At 41.2% G+C, this 15,196-nt stretch overlaps 1 long non-coding RNA gene across 3 annotated transcripts; it reads right to left on the bottom strand.

The window, feature by feature from the left end:
* Positions 1 to 3,514: 3,514 nt before the first annotated feature.
* LOC309854387 lies at positions 3,515 to 7,485 on the bottom strand. 3 transcript variants are annotated; one of them, XR_014306194.1, is made up of 3 exons: positions 7,402 to 7,485; positions 4,544 to 4,705; positions 3,515 to 4,126 (listed from the first exon to the last, which is right to left on the bottom strand). It is a non-coding gene; the product is annotated as an uncharacterized lncRNA (long non-coding RNA). The 3 variants fall into 3 exon arrangements; XR_014306196.1 differs by lacking the exon at positions 7,402 to 7,485 and adding an exon at positions 6,598 to 6,840; XR_014306195.1 differs by lacking the exon at positions 4,544 to 4,705.
* Between the last annotated feature and the right edge of the window lie 7,711 nt (positions 7,486 to 15,196).

Below are 15,196 nucleotides of genomic sequence, written 5' to 3'. Positions count from 1 at the left end.
TGAGTGTCCTTATAACCTGCCAGCCCCTTGATCTTTGATTTCCCAGCTTCCAGAACGGTGAGAGAGAAATACTTGTTATTAAAGCCACCCCATCCACAGTATTTCTGTACAGTTACCCAAATGTATTCAGACAGAGATTGGAGGTGCTGCTGTCACAAATACCTAAAAATGTGGAAGCAGCACTGAATTGGGTCATGGGGAGAAGCCGGAAGCATTTTGAGTTGCATTTTAAAAAAAAAGCCTAGATATTTTAACAGAACTTTAAAGGTGATTCTGGTGACAGCTCTGATAGAAAAGAGAGCTGTAGAGGAAGCCTCAGTGTTCTTATAGCTAAGTAATCCTGAGCAGGATGTTGGTAGAAACGTGAGCGGTTAAGGCTATTCTGATGAGGCCTCAGGTGGAAATGAGGAACTTGTTCCTGAGGAGAGGCCCTCTTTACTATAAAGTGGCAAAGAGCTTGGATGAATTATGTTCATGTTCTCATGTTTTGCGGAACACAGAACTGGCAAGTGATGAAACTGGATGTTTAGCTGAAGCGAGTTCTAAGCAGGGTGTTGAAGGTGCAGTTAGTTCCTCTGACTTACAGTAAAATGCAAGCAGTGAGAAATGACTTACAGGCAGAATTGTTAAGCAAAAGGAAGCAGAATGTAAAGACTTGGAAAATTTTCAGCCTATCCATATAGCAAAAAATGAGAACACTGAGGGTATGGCCAAAGTACTGATAAGATCAGTGTGAGTGAGCCTTCTGAACAGAAGCCAGGAAACTCTTCTCCAGGACAGTGGAAGAATGACCCTGACGGCACATCAGTGGTCAAAAGAGCCACCTCTCCCATGACAGGCCTATAATGGAAGGGCCTAGGGGGCTGAGTGGTTCAAAGGAAGGGCCTTCAGTACCAATGGGAACTGTGCACAGTACCTGGCACCACTTCACATGGTGGGGCCGGGGGGCTTGCTCTCTGCACTCTCTTGCCATGTGCTTCTGCCACTCCAGCTATGCTCTTGTGCGCCCTGGTATGGCATGGACTTCATTGGCCACCTGTCCAGAGGGTACAGGTCCATGTGGCCCTATCTCATAGTGCATAGGTCAAGGGGGTATGGCTGCCTTCACCTTGATTTCAAAAGGGGCCATCTGGGCAAAACTCGGGCTTTGAACCCCAGTCCTGGAGATCACAGGGCCCGGGTAGAGAGTCTCTGCAGGGAAGGCCATTCTGAGCCCTGTGGGTACAAGGCCATCCCAAAGGGGCCCAAAAGACAGAGCATTGAGTCAAAGATTATTCTTAAGCCCTAAGATTTAATGTTGTTTGTGCTGTGTGGTCTTGGACTTACCTAAGACCCGTCACTCCTTTCTTCTTTCCTATTTCTCCTTTTAGGACTAGGAATGTCTGTCCTGTGCCTGTCCCACCATTTTATCTTGGAAACACATAATTTGTTTGGTTTTGCAGGTTCCTAGATAGAGAGGACTTTGCCTCAGGATGACTCATACCTTGATTCTTACCCCTATCTGATTTAGATGCAACTTTGGACTTTCAGACTTTTGAGTTTGGAACAAGTTAAGACTTTTTGGCTGTTAGGATGAAATAAATGAATTTTGTCCTGACCAGGGGTGGAATGCCATTGACTGAATGTCTGTGTCCCCTAAAATTAGTATGTTGGAATCTAACCCCCTAATGTGATATATTTAGAGGTGAGACTTGGGGGATGATCAGAATGTGAGGGTGGAGCCCTTATGAATGGATTAGTATCTTTACAAAGGAGAAGGCAAGGAGCTCCCTTGCCCCTTCTGCCACATGAGGACACACAGTGAGAAGACAGCCATCCGTGAACCAGGAAGCTGGCTCTTACCAGACACAGTATCTGCTGGGGCCTTGATCTTGGACTTTTTTAGAACTGCAATAAATAAGTTTGCTGTTTATAAGCCATCCAGTCTATGATATTTTTGTTATAACAGCCAAAATGGACTAAGACAGTTATTTTTTTTTTAAACTTTTCTTCAGAGGGATTTTTTAAAGGAATTTCTTATATATCAGTTTCCTTCAGGATCCTTGTTTTCGTATATGTTTAATTCCAATAAAGTCATTTTTGTAGTGTTTTATAGTAGTGACTAGCTTTCTGATATAACCAAGTTATTTATAAATGCTTATTCCTAATCCACTTACTTAAGACACATTAAAATTTAGGTATGGTTTCAGCAGTAGTGTATCATGCAGGAAAGCTGCCGGAATTTATAACTGTCAGTAAAGGATACATTTTAAAACAATTTTAATGACAAGATTTCCCAAAAAGTATACAATAAGCTGGTTACCAGTCTAATTTTTCAACCAGCTGGATGTTAAGTTCAAGTATAGAATGAGCAGTGATTCCAGGGATAGCAGCCTGCTCTGCTGGGATAGCTGGCTGCTTTTTAGGACCTGCTGCCCCCTGCCCCAGTGTTAAAGCTTTAATTTAACTTATATTGGAAGGTGCAAACTTGGAAAATCCATAGGTATGAATTTAATAAACTAAACCAAATACAACTTTTTGGCTAGTGATAATGAACACTGAAAGTGAATCTTTCCCGTAATTTGGTTGACCTTCACAGAACCTGTTCCCCATTTATTTGCCTCTAGATGTCTTAGAAACCCCAGAAAAGAGAAAAACAGAATAATACATTCCAATGTAGTATGTATCAGTGAGATAGCATAGTATTATCCATGATAACACTTAGCATGGTTAAGAATAGTACCTCTTAGGCATTCACTCAGTATCTGCCCAATGAATAACAAAACAATCAATGGCTATATTTTTGAAATATTTTTTATAGTAACCAGTAAAAAGTTTTGCTGTTTAAAAAATATACCCTCTCTCCACTATTTCATTCTATTTATAATTACTCTATTTAGCACCTCCTAAATTCAGGCATTGAACTATTTCCGAAGGCAGAGGGTAATGCAAAGGTAAAAAATACACAAATACTACCCTTAGAGGTTCACACACTAATGGATGAGACAGACTTTTAAAGAAAATACCCATCTATGAGGACCACATGAATATGTGTTCAATGGGATGTTGGCACATTCAGTAGAGACCATGTCCCTCGCACCATCTCAGGTGCCATCTAATGTATCTCTGTCCCCATTCGATCAGAAGGTTCAGGCTGGCTGGGTATGTCATTTGCCCAGGTACACTTCCTGGCACTGCTGGAGGTGAATAAGGTACATTTTACAGTCTTGTCTGTAAGCTGAATACATGGTCAGTATACCTGAAAAGGTCAATTTAGCAAATTTTCATCAAGCAAAGCAGGAATTGATTGTTTATTACAGTTAAACACAGAACCCAAGAGAGTGGTGCATCCGAGATCTTCAACAAATATTTTTCGAATGAGTGAAAATAGTTCTAATGCAAGTATGACACTGTGCTAGGTGTTAAAGGAGACAGAAATGAAGAGGTAGTCCTCTATCCCTCAGCAAGGATAAAGCCAGTAAGTATGCAATTACAGCACAGATTTAAAGAATTATTACAGAAGCTAAAAATTACTCTGTTTGAAAATATGTTTTACTTGATTCTCACATTTGCATCACAAGATAAACATCAATACCATTTTTTCAGAGGAATAAACTTTATCAAGAGGTAATGACAAAAGATGGAATGCTAAGGAATTTCCCCCTCCCTCTTGTAATTGCAATGAAGGAAAATTGAAATGTTGGATAAAAGGTGAGAAACATGACAGCTCCTGGAAGACAGCACAGCTCATGGAAGAGCATGGAGAGTTGCCCAGTCTCAAAGTCCTACTAGAAATCTGATCAGGCAGGCTAATCTCCTCACTCCATTTTCCAATGGTCCAGAATGGCATGGTGCTGCGTCTTCACTGGAGGGTGTGGCAGGGATGGGCTGGGTGCTAAGGTTGAAGCGGCAGTGGTGCCTCTTCACATACTATGTAAACAAAAAGTAAGCAGTGGATTCTAAAATATTCTGTAATTACCTCGCTTAGTGGTAAACTTTCTTACAGTTCATTAAACTTTCTTACAGTTCGTTCTGCTGCTTCTCCACAAGGGAGCCAGTCATATGAACTCATACAACTTTGAGATGTGTAGTTGCTGGGTTTACCTCAAGATTCAATTCCAGCAGAGATGAATATCCATCCGGGCACCTGTGGAGGAAAAAGAGCCTAATCATGAGACAGGTGGTATAATGTGAGCAACTAACGAACTATGATGATGATGGTGGTGGTGGTGGTGGTGGTGGTAGCGAGCTCTTTCTAGTGCTCCTATACTGCCGGTACCATTCTGATTGCATGGACTTCCTATGTACTGACTCATTTCAATTCTCATGATCCTGTGAGATAAGATAACCCCAATTTTACAAATGAAATTTTTAAAAAGTGTCTTACACCAAGGAACTCAACTAGCTTATGTCCACAAAACCATTATTTGACATGGCTCCAGAGGCTACATTCTAAACCACTATGCCTTGTGCTTCTTTCATCTCTGTGCGGTATGTGGTATGTCATTGTGTGTTAACTCAGAAACATAGGAAACAGAAATAAAGGAAGACGATGGTATGTTACCTCATGTGTTCTCTCAAGTTGATGTTTATGATGGGATGCCCACGCGGCTTTGAGGGGTTTTGTTTAAGGGTATGCTCTCTCTTAGAGATGTGCTTTTGCTTCTGCTAGTATCCCAGTGGTGTTTCCGATCGAAGACCACTTTTATGCTGTTCTGTCAGTTTGCTGCTTCCCAATGGATTATGCATTTTAAATAGGAAAATCAAAACAATGAGGATAAGTCTTAGTGACAAATTCTCAGTGAGCAATTTTTTTCTTTACCTGTAGCACAAGCCTGAACAGTCAAACTTTCTCTTGAGTTCTATTTGCCAGTGGAATTTTTTCTTTTCTAGCTCACACTTTACACTGAAGTGTATCCCTTTGAAAGTTCCTGTTTTATTGGTAGTCTCTGTTCCAGTACTACATCTTTGCTTCAGCCCATGACTCATCTCCTGTCTCATCTTAGCAGCTGAAATCTAAGCCACGGCCAATGAAGATTGGTAACTCTTCTCTGAGATGCCAAAGCAAGTGTCAGCCTGTGTTTAATAGTCAGAAATTTCAGATTGTGCCTGATTTTGACCTCTACTGAATTTTATTACTCTCTTAGGAGCTTCACTTCCCATTTACATAGCTTTTGGTTATACTTTAGCTAGACTTTGTAGGTATGCTAGGTTTTAAGATGATCTTGCAATATTGCCAGCAATGGAACTGATCTATTTTTTTAACAGCACATAATTTTATTATAAAATAAAATATTCAGGGGATAATGCTTTAAACACAAAATTTAAAACAATTTGAACTTTCATATTATTACTATTTGTGTAGACCTAATCTACAACTAAATGTTTGTTTTCAATTTGAAATTATGTATATTAATTCTTTTTCTATCATATTATCGAATTCCAGATTCTCTTAAAATATGTTTAATGTCTCTAATACTGTTGTTAAATTAAAAACAGATTCACCTAAAACGGTGCGATCTCTCCTGCAATCCAGGCTCAGATAAATTTATTTTGGAAAATTATAGAAACAATCCTCGCCTTGAGTAGTTTTAACATGTTTGCTCAAATTGTCTTAGCTAATAGTTATTCAACATAATTTATTTGAGTTTTAATTCTTTTCATTATAACTGTTAGAAACAAACAGAAATTGGTGTTTTGGGTTTTGTTTTTTGTTTTGTTTTGTTTTTTAGAATTCTTGACTATGAAGGAATAGGCCCATAGAGAGAGACTGAAAGAAGCAATTTGAATGACAAAATATTTCTCTGGTTTCACCCCCAACCCTTGTCAGTCTACTAGAGGGGGCAGCACCAGCTCATGGGCTCTTCAGTAAACTCTGCTCATTGTTTTTTTCTTCAGCCAAGAATATATTGGTACTAATCTAGAACTTTTAATAAATAGAATCAAGGGATTTTGGAGTTAAAGGGGCACTAAGGGCTGTCTACTCTACACTCTATGGTATAAATGAAGAAACTGAGAGAGGCCCAGATAGTGCCCAAAGTTACACCATGAATTCGTACTTAGAACCAAAAGTAAAAGTACAGATCTCCACTTATATTCCAGTTTCCTTCCACCGCACCAAAAATTTAGCAGTGATTTAAAAACATTGTGATGTTTCATAACATTGGAATCTTAGCGATAAAAAAAACTGTTTCAAATTGTTCTAATGTTCTAAATCATTTTTTAAAGTTAAAATTGATTTTATTAATATGTTCTCGCTCCCCTCCAAACTTTCTCCCCGAAATAAATATCCCCTCATTTGAAGGGGGAGGGGAGGCGTCTTAGGGCCAGTTCGGAGCTGGTGCCTAATCCCTCAGGCTGAGGGGCTGGGGTGGAATTTCAGTACATCTGAGAGGGTGGGGCCTGGCGGTGTGCCTGTGCCTTGTGTCAACCTGGCGCTCAAGCCTTGGGCGTGGTGTTGGAGGCGGAGGGCTTGTGCAAATGCTGAGCTTCCTTAGTGCCAACTGTCTGGTGTGAGCCAGCGCAGGTCTCCTTTTCTATGCTGGAACCAGAGACAGGGTAGTCGCAGACCCTCTAAGGCTCCTCTGAGCAGAGACCCAGGCCTCACAAAGGTCATACCCGTTCCCATCCTTCCACACCGCTGTTCGGTCGAGTCTGGCTTTGGCTGTCTGGAGGGCGGACTGAGGGGCAGGGGCTGGCTCCTGATGAAAGAAGGAATGATGAATGGGTGGGGCCTCCTGCTGGCCGGCGCGCCGGACTGTCCCTGTCCTTTCTGGAAGGCACTCCCGCCGGCCTCCTGGATGGGAGTAGTAAACTTCCCTTTCCTGCAGCACCAGCTGCTGACCAAGAAGCCAGAAAGCAGTCCCACCCAGCGGGAGGGCTAGGCTTACCTCCCCACCCCACGCCCTCCCGCCACAAGATGGGCCACAGCGGCGGGATGGGAGTGTAGTCGCGCACTGAAAGTTCTCCTACACCAATCCGAGCGGCCGTGCAACGCTGCTTCTGCGATCGAGAGCAGCAGCAGCTGAATCCTGCACATAGGTGTGTGTGTGTGTGTGTGTGTGTGTGTGTGTGTGTGTGTGTGTGTGTGTGTGTGAGAGAGAGAGAGAGAGAGAGAGAGAGAGAAGCAAGGACAGATGCCTCAAAGCGTGGCAAAGGAGTGCACAGGACGTCAAATATCTTAAAGCAGGTTTGCATTCTCCCCTACGCGTAGGAACGCAGGGAGTTAGTCTTGGGATAAGGGAGGAGCGGGATGTTTGGGCTAGCAGTCTCCAGGTGCAGAAAGGAGGGACTGAGGGTCACATCCTTTCATAGCTCCTAGCTTATGCCCCGTCCCTGGGCATCGTGTGCCATGGAGATGGTGGGATCCTGCCCCAACCCGGCCATTGCGTTCAATAGCCCGAGAACAGGAATGCGGCTTACGTTTCAGCTGCTTGCACAGTTACTCCTTAGGGCTTGCAATGTATTTTCTTAAGAATAACTCCACAGGAAGCTGGAAGGGCTGCGGAGAAGCCCAGGCAGAAGGCACTGTGAAGTCGCCGGGAGGGCATGACGTGCAGTCCGTGAACTTGCGTAAGTCTGCACTCCAGGAGCTGTCCCGAGGGCTGGGCTGGTGCCTGGCACCTGCTCTTGGGCCGAGGCGCCCAGGAGCGCCCGCTCCAGTCCCAGCACCAGGAGCTGCCGGAGCGGCGCGAGCCTCGGGCTTGGAACCATGGTACGGATCTGGCGGCCGCTGCCCTCTATGTTCTAATGTTCCAACGCGGTTTAAAGCACATACTTATAGTCTACCTCAACAAACCAGAGTGATTTCACAGTCTAACTATAGAGAGGAAACTAAATTACCGTCGTACAACAGCAACAGAAATATTTAAATTGTTTACGTCATGGGGAACATAGAAGTTTATGTATTCATCCATTCATTGATACAATGATGGACGTGTATATGCATATTTATTTGTGTACGTGTAAAAGGCTATTATTTGTTTGCTAGATTTTCCTGCTTTGAAGAACTGTTATTGTCAGTTCGAAAGGAGTGTCAGTCCAGCAAAGACAATGAGGCCATTATTCTAAGTAAGGAAACCTAATACAGCTAATGGGAAATTGAGCACAATGCTTGCCTAGATGGGACCTAATTTAGCTTCATGTTGTCCTGACAGGTGGCATACAGATGACATGGTTTGATGGGGGATATTTTATTAAGGAATCAGGCATACAAGTTGACAGTCAGCTATATACCTGGCAGATTTCAGTGTCTATTCTATTCCCTTCAATTGCTTTGCTATTATTTTCTCTACTAGTAAAAATTTTCTGTTTTTCTCTGCATCTCATATGTTTGCATATCTCTCTCCATTCTATTTGGTTTTGTGATTTTCTGTTTATGACATGTTCACGCTACTGGTTTGAGATGTGGTCATGGGACCTGCCTCGACATGAAAATCAGGAAGGACTTACACTGTTTTCTTTACTGATAGCTCTATAACTTTTTAAGGGAAACTATATATTGCTGGTGTTTTGAGAGATTACTTTGTGAATGAAACCACTTGCGAGACAGACACAGAAAGGAAATACAAAGTATTTTTATTCTGATAAGGCTATTTTAAGGACATGTGGTGTTCTCTGCAGCAAAGTTTTACAGAATGGTGTAGAATCAAATTACCCTCTCTGTCTCAGGCAGAGCCAGAAAAACAGAGTGATCCCTGGTAGAAGCTTGACCCTATAAAACATACCGCAAAGAGGAGCTAGGAATGTGTGCCTTCTGCAAGATAAGTTGCCTCCTCAAAGAGACACAAAAAGAGTGGTCTGAGACACTTTGGCCCAGTTCCTTTTTCCAACTCAGTGTCTGGGTTAGTCATTCCTACTCTCTGAGGCCAGTGCATGAGAGGATGGAACAGCCAGGAGTGCTAAGGCCACTGCCATTACATGGGGGATGTCCAGATGGGAATATAATTGTGGTAGAGGTTGTCTGGTCCTCCCCCATCTCTCTTCCCCTTCTCCCCTTATGTTATATAGCGCCCAATTTCAGAGATTCACAGTGAAGCCTGGAAGAAACACAGCATTTCCCTGAAGTGGTGACATGACAAAGTTCTAGTCCATTAAAAGTGAAGTAATTGACACTTATCGTTTGTTTCTCATTGGTCCTCTCCTCCTCCCTTTATGCTTGGCCCAAGAAAACCAGATCAAGGCTTTGACAGTGGATACTTCTGGAAAGTGGAATTGGCTGAGTCATCTTTATTTTACATACTTCTTTATTGCTTGAATTTATTATAATAAATATTAATTTTATAATGTAAAATATTAAACATCAACTTTTAACTGTTTCCTATAGTTGCCCTCTCTCGCATGCCATATTTTAGTCTCTAATTTAGGACTTTCTGACTTTTGAAGGAACAGCATTCATTGGGAGATTTTCCTAAATCTCAACTTAGGAGACCCATCCCACTTCCCTTAACCCCCCCCACCCCGATTTATTTGCTCTGGGGTCGGATCTGGGTATGGGTACTTTCCAAAAGTCTCTTCTTAGGTCTTTGTTGGGTGTAGTGCAGGATAAGAACCATTGGACATCAGTCACCAACTCCTCACCGGGGCACATTAGTGTCACCTGGAGTGCTTTGAAAAATCTCATGCCCTGATTATATTTCAGAGCAAAATCACCAGAATCTGGAGTTCCTCAGATGGTTACAAGGCGCAGCTAAGTTTAGAAACAGCTGTTACTCCCCAGAAACCTCTTGGAAACTTCTTTTCAATTTGTAAGCAAGCTGATAAAATAAGCTTTGTTGTTTTATCTAGAGCTTAGCCAAATGAATCGGGTTTTTAGGTGAAATACAGGATGCCTGGTTAAATTCAAATTGCAAATATTAATTTTTCGTAGAAGATCATCCCATACAATGTTTGACTTGCACCCACAAAATATTGTTCATTGCTTGTAAGAAAATCACATTTAATTGGGCTACCTATATTTTTACTTATGAAATCTGGCAACCCTACAAGCAAAGTAAAAACAGTACTCCAAAAATCACTGAAGGATACTATAGACTTCTCTGTATGTAAAGGAGCTTTAAGAAGATTGAATACTTGGTGTCCCTGGGTGGCTCTGTCAGTTAAGTGGCTGCCTTGGGCCTGGGTCATGATTCCAGGGTCCTGGGATCCAGAGTCTTCACTGGGCTCCTTGCTTAGCAGGGAGTCTGCTTCTCCCTCTGTCCCTCCCCCGCTCATGCTCTCTCTCTCAAATAAAAAATTAAATTCTTAAAAAAAAAAAAAAGGAGAAGAAGAAGAAGACTGAATACTTAAGGAAGATGCGAAGAGTGATCCCCTTGCAAATGCCCAGTAAAACAATTTACAAGTTGTCATTCCTTCTCTCTCTTCCCCAGTATTCTTGGATTTTATAACTGGCTCAATTCCTTTGCCAATTTCCCCTGCCCAGCTCAATGAATAAGCAAGTAACTCCCAGCCCCGCTCTTATCTCTCTCATTCCACCCTAATCTTTCCTTCTAGCCAACTAAAGCAACCTACTTTAAGATTTTGATCATCTTTTTTTCTGACCCAGACAGAGAAGATTCTAAACGAAGGAAATGTAGAGTTGGATTGCCGTGTGTGTGTGTGTGTGTGTGTGTGTATGTGTGTGTGTGTGTGTGTGCTCTTAAGACCTTCTTTTTTCTTAAAGGAAAAAAGATGTGGAAATGTAACCTTCGGGGTATATCCTGTCAGTGTTAAACTAGGAATTTAGGTAAATGTATCTTCTAACTGCTGGTTTCGGTGCCAGTTTCAAACATAAACCACAGACTCTCCTTCAGTAAATGGTTTATTGAAAAAGATCAAGAAGTACAATTTTCTGTACCAACTTGAGAACTCTAATGCCTAGAATTGGTTATTAACCACAAAAATCACCACTATAGATAACAAGTATACAGGAACAATGAAGGCTTACACTGTATCCGTGTCCAATATTCAGTTGGGGGTGGGGAAGCAAGTCTCCAGCAAGTATTAGATGTTTTCTGGAGAGACGTGTTTCAGAAAGAGTGTACAAGACGTTCTGGGGCCCAGACTTTGCTTGGAGCTTAGCAGCTGCGCTTGATAATTAAGTGACCTGAGGCTTGAAATGAAGCTCTTGTGCGTCTCCACTTTTCCATCTGTAAAATTGAAACCACAGTGCCTGGCTTGTTTTGATAAGTGTTTTTTTCTTTTTTGATAAGTGTTTTTGTGAAAATTCCAGTGAGATAATTATGTGGCTAGGAATGGACTACTCCAAACATTAGCAGTTTTACTAGAAAAGAAAAGAAGGAAGAGGAGGAACAGGGTTTGTTTTGCTCTGCACAAAGAAATCTAGCTGGGCTCTTCTATAGTCTTTTATACACTATCAAAGCATACTGACCCAGAAATACCCTCAAGGGATAAAAGAAATGCCAGTTAGCAGGCCAACTGTAAGCACTGATTTTCTAAGGAAAAAGAAAAGATGAAAAGTGCCAAGCCACAAGATTAGCCCCCATAGAGGCTCCTGGCATCCTGAGTGGGAATGGTGGATTTCTTAAATAATCATGTTCCCGTCTCTTGGTTAGATGGAAGCATTAAGTCATCTGACACAAGGATGAGTCATAGACAACTTACGGGAAGATTCCCAAAGTCTGAGTGGTAAAGTAAGTGAAATGGAAAAAATATGTGTATGGATGTCATATTTCCATATGTATAGAGAGATTAGCTATTTAATATAAGTTCCCCTTATGAACCAGACCAAATTCTGTTTTTAGGGTTCAAAGAGACTGCATTATGTTAGGCTCTTCTAATTTTGAATATGTGTTTATTTACAACTTACCAGTTGTAGATTCAAGTCTACTATAACAGTTTTCATGAAATTTTTTAAAAAAATTAAACAGCATAAAGGGGCCTTGGTGGTTCAATTGGTTGAGCATCTGACTCTTGGTTTCAGGTTAGGTCATGATCTCACAGTTGTGAGATCAAGCCCCTAGTAGCCTCAGTGCTCAACGGGGAGTCAGCTTGAGCTTTTCTCCCTCTGCCCCTCCCTCTGCTCGTGCGTGTGCTCTCTTGAAATAAATGAATCTTTAAAGAAAAAAAATCAAACAGCATATTTAACCCTCCTAAAAAAAATTAAGTACCTCTATTATCTATCTTTATATAATTCATATGTTCAATTCTTAGACACATTCTTTACAAACTTAACTGCCCTTATATACATATTCATTGTTAACAAGATATTGATTCTTCATAAGGACTTAGGGTGGGGTTAGTGTGGAGAATCTTCTAAGGTCGCCCTCTGTTGCTAACAACAGTTTTGGAAATCATATTTTAAAATGACTCCCCAGCTACAAAATTCAGTCTGTACCATAAATTCTATGACTCAGTTGAACAGCTCACCACACTCACCCACTTATCTCAAATCCATTTTCAAAGATTAACCAAATTAAGTTACACCCTTCTGAAAATCCTCCAGTAGCTTTCCATATGCTACAAAGCAATATCAGTTTTCTCTCAGGGCCCTAGATCATTCTTCCCAGATCCTAAGGAAGCTTATTCCTTTCTTCACATTTCACCTCCTCGGAAAGGCATGCCTTGACCCCTCTGTCTAAAATATTTCCAGTCTCCCAAATCACTCTCTCCTTCTTTATTTTATTTTATTAACATATATTATTTGCCCCAGGGATACAGGTCTGTGAATCATCAGGTTTATACATTTCACAGCACTCACCATAGCACATACCCTCCTCAATGTCCATGACCCAGCCACCCTATCCCTACCCCCCACCCCCCAGCAACCCTCAATTTGTTTTGTGAGATTGAGTCTCTTATGTTTTGTCTCCCTCTCGATCCCATCTTGTTTCTTTTTCTCCTTCCCTACCCCTCACAACCCCCTGCTCTGCCTCTCAAATTCCTCACATCAGTGAGATCATATGACAATTGCCTTTCTCTGATTGACTTATTTCGCTTAGCATAATACCCTCTAGTTCCATCCACATCGTTGCAAATGGCAAGATTTCATTTCTTTTGATGGCTGGATAGTATTCCATATATATATATATATATATATATATTTATATATATATATACACACATATATATTTATGCACACATATACATATACCATATCTTCTTTATCCATTCATCTGTTGATGGACATCTAGGTTCTTTTCATAGTTTGGCTATTATGGACATTGCTGCTATAAACATTCAGATGTCCATGCCCCTCTGGATCACTACATTTGTTATCTATAGGGTAAACACCCAGTAGTGCGATCGCTGGGTCATAGGGTAGCTCTATTTTCAACTTTTTTGAGGAACCTCCATGCTGTTTTCCAGAGTGATTGCACCAGCTTGCATTCTCACCAACAGTGGAGGAGGGTTCCCCTTTCTCTACATCCTCATCAACATCTGGTATTTCCTGACTTGTTAATTTTAGCCATTCTGACTGGTGTAAGGTGGTATCTCATGGTGGGTTTGATTTGTATTTCCCTGATGCTAAGCGATGTTGAGTACTTTTCCATGTGTCTGTTGGCCATCTAGGTATCTTCTTTGCAGAAATATCTGTTCATGTCTTCTGTCCATTTCTTGATTGGATTATTTGTTCTTTGGGTGTTGAGTTTGATAAGTTCTTTAGAGATTTTGGATACCAGCCCTTTATTTGATACGTCATTTGCAAATATCTTCTCCCATTCCGTTAGTGGTCTTTTGGTTTCGTTGACTTTTTTTTTTTTTTTTTTTTTTTTTGCTGTGGAAAAGCTTTTGATCTTGGTGAAGTTGCAATAGTTCGTTTTTGCCTTGCTTCCCTTGCCTTTGGCAATGTTTCTAGGAAGAAGTCGCTGCCACTGAAGTTGAAGAGATTGCTGCCTGTGTTCTCCTCAAGGATTTTCATGGGTTCCTGTCTCACATTGAGGTCTTTCGTCCATTGTGAGGCTATTTTTGTGTGTGGTGTAAGGAAGTAGTCCAGTTTCATTCTTCTGCATGCGGCTGTCCAATTTTCCCAACACCCTTTGTTAAAGAGACTGTCTTTTTTCTTGGACATTCTTTCCTGCTTTGTCAAAGATTAGTTGACCACAGAGGTGAGGGTCTATTTCTGGGCCCTCTATTCTGTTCCATTGATCTATGTGTCTGTTTTTGTGCCAGTACCATACTGTCTTGATGATTACAGCCTTGTAATAGAGCTGGAAGTCTGGAATTGTGATGCCACCAACTTTGCTTTCTTTTTTAACATTCCTTTGGCTATTCAGGGTCTTTTCTGGTTCCATATAAATTTTGTGATTATTTGTTCCATTTCTTTGAAAAAAAATTGTTGGTATTTTGATAAGGATTGTGTTAAATGTGTAGATTGCTTTAGGTAGCATAGACATTTTCACAATATTTGTTCTTCCAGTACATAAGCATGGAAGGTTTTTCCATTTCTTTTTGTCTTCCACAACTTTTTTCTTGAGTACTTTAGCGTTTTCTGAGTACAGATTATTTGCCTATTTGGTTAGGTTTATTCCAAGGTATCTTGTGGTTTGGGGTGCAATTATAAATGGGATCAACTCCTTAATTTCTCTTTCTTCTGTCTTGCTGTTGGTGTATAGAAATGCACCTGATTTCTGTGCATTGATTTTATATCCTGACACTTCACTGAACTCCTCCTGTATGAGTTCTAGCAGTTTTGGAGTGGAGTCTTTTGGGTTTTCCATATAAAGTATCATATCATCTGCCAAGAGTGAGAGTTTGACTTCTTTGCTGATTCAGATGCCTTTTATTTCTTTTTGTTGTCTGATTGCTGAGGCTAGGACTTCTAGTACAATGTTGAATAGCAGTGATGATAGTGGACACCCCTGCCGTATTTCTGACCTTAGGGAAAAAACTCTCAGTTTTTTTCCATTAAGAATGATATTCGCGGGGCACCTGGGTGGCTCAGTGGGTTAAAGCCTCTGCCTTCGGCTCAGGTCATGATCCCAGGGTCCTGGAATCGAGCCCCACATCGGGCTTTCTGCTCCGCGGAGAGCCTGCTTCCTCCTCTCTCTCTCTTTGCCTGCCTCTCTGCCTACTTGTGATCTGTCAAATAAATAAATTAAAAAATCTTAAAAAAAAAAAAGAATGATATTCGCTGTGGGTTTTTCATAGATGGCTTTGATGAGAGTTTCACTTTTTCCTTCTTGTCAGCACTTAACACCGTCAGAAATATTATTTGCTTATTTGTTTATAATAGTTTCAGAGAAGGCAGGGATTTTGTGCTTCATGTTTACCACTATAT

This window comes from Mustela nivalis (assembly GCF_964662115.1).
Source record: "Mustela nivalis genome assembly, chromosome: 1".
Taxonomy (NCBI): domain Eukaryota; kingdom Metazoa; phylum Chordata; class Mammalia; order Carnivora; family Mustelidae; genus Mustela; species Mustela nivalis.
The sequence above is the reverse complement of the archived record's forward strand: the minus strand, read 5'-3'. Positions and strand labels throughout refer to the sequence as shown.